At 41.7% G+C, this 3,113-nt stretch overlaps 1 pseudogene; it reads right to left on the bottom strand.

The window, feature by feature from the left end:
- Positions 1-1,599: 1,599 nt before the first annotated feature.
- On the bottom strand, positions 1,600-2,715 carry LOC141493865 (MYG1 exonuclease pseudogene; annotated as a pseudogene).
- Between the last annotated feature and the right edge of the window lie 398 nt (positions 2,716-3,113).

The following is a 3,113-nucleotide window of genomic DNA, read 5'->3' as shown; positions in this document are numbered from 1 at the left end:
GAGAAAGTTTGAGCTTCTGCATCTAAATCCTCCAAGAAATCTAAAAGTTGGGCTCAGGCTATTTCAGATTTTGAAAATCAAGTAAGGCAGGTAGAGGAAAAATTGGGAAGAGAAGTGAGGGAGATTCAGGAAAAACATGAAAACCAAGTCAACAGCTTAGTCAAGGATATCCAAAAAATGCTAAAGAAAATAACATCCTAAAAACTAGTTTAGGTCAAATGGAAAAAATAGTTCAAAAAGTTAATAAGGAGAAAAATGTCTTAAAAAGCAGAATTAGTCAGATGGAAAAGGAGATAAAGGTCTCTGAAGAAAATAAATCCTTCAAATATAGATTGGAACTAAAGGAGGCTGATGACTTCATGAGAAATCAAGACACAATAAAACAATATCAAAAGAATGAAAAACTAGAAGAAAACATAAAATATCTTATTGAAAAAACAACAGATCAGGAAAACAGATTTAGAAGAGTTAATTTAAAAATCACTGGGCTACCTGAAAGTCATGACCAGGAAGGGAGTCTTGAATTCATTTTTAAAGGGAAAAGTAGAAATTGAGTAGAAATTGATATTCCTACTGAAAGAGATCCAAAAAATATATCTCTCAGGATATTACAGCCAAGTTCCAGAATTCCCAAGTTAAAGAGGAAAATACCACAAGCAGATAGTGCAGAAAAATTCAAATATTATGGCACTGCAGTCAGGATTACCCATAAATTTAAATTTTGAGAGATTTAATGATGATGAAATGCATGTATTCCTGTGTGGGAAGATGATACTGATAATACTCATATAAACCTTCTCATTTATTAGCTCAGTTTGAAGAATTGTTATAGTCAAGAAACAGTAGAGACCAAATTTAAAGGTATAGTATATTTTTTAAATTGGATTCAATGGGTGAAAAGGAATTGTACTGGAAGAAAGGAAAGGAGAGAGAGAATAGATTAAAATATTTCATGTAAAAGATTCAAGAAATAATTTTTGCAATGGTATGGAAGAGAGGGAAGGTGAGAGGGAATGAGGGAGCTACATTCTCATGGGAAACAGTGCACACACATATATATAATGCATATATATGTATAAAAGTGTATATAATATATATATATATATATATATATATATATATATATATATATATATATATATATACTTAATAGGGCATTAAAATCTAGAAGAAAAAGGAGAGAAAAGGGATGGGAGAAAGGAGATGGGGAAAGGGAGGGTAGAGGTAGGGGATAGAGGAGAGGGTAGATCATAGGAGAGCACAGTCAGATAGAAAACATTAAAACACATTTTCTTTTTTACTTTTTGCACCATGGTAGGATTAGATGGTCTGTCTGGGACCATGGAGATGGTTAGGTGCTGGGTCTCTGGAGGAGTGGAGGTGAGGAATGTAGACTTGGGGTCTTGACCCCAGGGCTAGTGCTGTATCCATTATGCCCTTTGACTGTCCCACAGCACACTTTTGATGAGGGACAGAGTGAAAGGAGAGAGAAAATATAATAATTGGTAGTGGGAAGAAATGGATGATGGGAATTACAATCAGCAGTTCAACTCTGGAAGTAATTTCTCTGATGCACTTTTTTTTCTTGTGCTGAAAACTTTATTGAGATTGATCAGAAGGCAGAGCTGTTGGGCACTGGGCCAGAGTGGCACAGGCCATGATCAAGGTACCTTCTCTGCTGCAGTGCCCACCAATGAAGCTGTTGGCATGAAAAAAGTGCATCCATGGATCCCAGTAATCTGGTCCAGGGCCTCATCCCGAAGGCCTTTCCATTGTTCAAGCAGGGGCAGGCTGCTCTCAAATGAGTGAAGCTCTTTTGGCATACACTGTACCTGCCATTGTCCATTCTGGTCAAGGAAGAGTACAAATGCAATGGGCATTAAGGGGGGTCAACCCAGGTTCAAGATCAAACAAATGGTCCTTCCAGGGACAACCACCTTGAGACAGCTCTATAATTTCTCCACTTGGGAACACCTGGAATCGATTGCCAGGATTTCTTCCACCCGGGCCCAGGAAGGTAGCCAGCTATGCTTATAGAAATCTAATCTCTGCAGAAACTCCTCACGTACTAGCTCCATGACACAGTAACAGCCAGCCTCTATGTCCTGATTTGGCTGGTTCCAGGTGGGGTTAAGCTGGGCAAGCCAAGAGCTCAAGGTACTGGTCAGTGCATATTGAGGCCTTCCTCCCTCCCACTGGGAAATCCCATAGTCCGCTGCATCTACTTCCTCCACAAAATATTCATATATCTTATCATAGAGAGAGTCCACAATGCGGTCATCCATGCTGGTGTCCAGCAGCTGGGCCAGAAGACTCTGGCCAAGGGGCAGATAGATCAGTCCCACACTGCTCAGCTTCATCTGCCAGGCCTTCCCAGGCCTCAGGAAGCTCATGGACTCGGTGAAAGACCTCAGTTGGTGATTGTAGAGGTGTCTCTGCGGGTCGTACTCGCCGCCCAGCAGAGTCGGGTGTCGGGTACGCAGGATCTCGGCCTCCGGGTACTCGGGCAGCTTCTGCAGCGCGCACGCCGGCGCCTCATCACAGTGAAATGTGGCCTTGTGGACCCCAATGCGGGGCCTGGCCGGCGCCATGGGCTCGGCGCGGGACCGCTTGGAGGGAGGACGGGGTGGGCTGGAGGTCCAGCCCGCGAGAGTCCCTCAGCGGCGTAGAGGGGAGCTCCAGGAAGAGGAGGCTGCAGAGGAAGAGGTGACCCATGCAGAACTCGAGGGACGGGGGTCGAGAGTAGCCTCCCCGAAGTACTTGTGATAAAGAACGTGAGCCACCCCACAGACAGAGCTGATGGTATTGGAACACAGACTGAAGCAGATGTTTTTCTCTTTCTTTCACTTTATTTCTCATGAGTTTTTTTTATTTATGTAGGGGGGAGGAGGTATTATGTATACTCTTACAACAAAACAATTGTAGTAATGTATAAGTAAATTTTAAAAATAGATTAATAAAAAATAAAATGTTAAAAATGAATTAAAAAAATACAAAATAATACTCAAAAAAAAGAATTTAGAAAAGTGAGAATTTAGAACTGGTCAAGAAGGACCTGTTCTAAATCTATAAGGATGATTTGGGTATGTGAGGGAGGAGGAGACAAGATTATA

This window comes from Macrotis lagotis, chromosome 7, assembly GCF_037893015.1.
Source record: "Macrotis lagotis isolate mMagLag1 chromosome 7, bilby.v1.9.chrom.fasta, whole genome shotgun sequence".
In the NCBI taxonomy this organism is placed as follows: domain Eukaryota; kingdom Metazoa; phylum Chordata; class Mammalia; order Peramelemorphia; family Peramelidae; genus Macrotis; species Macrotis lagotis.
Note: the sequence above shows the minus strand (reverse complement) of the source record. Positions and strands in the feature narration are given on the sequence as shown.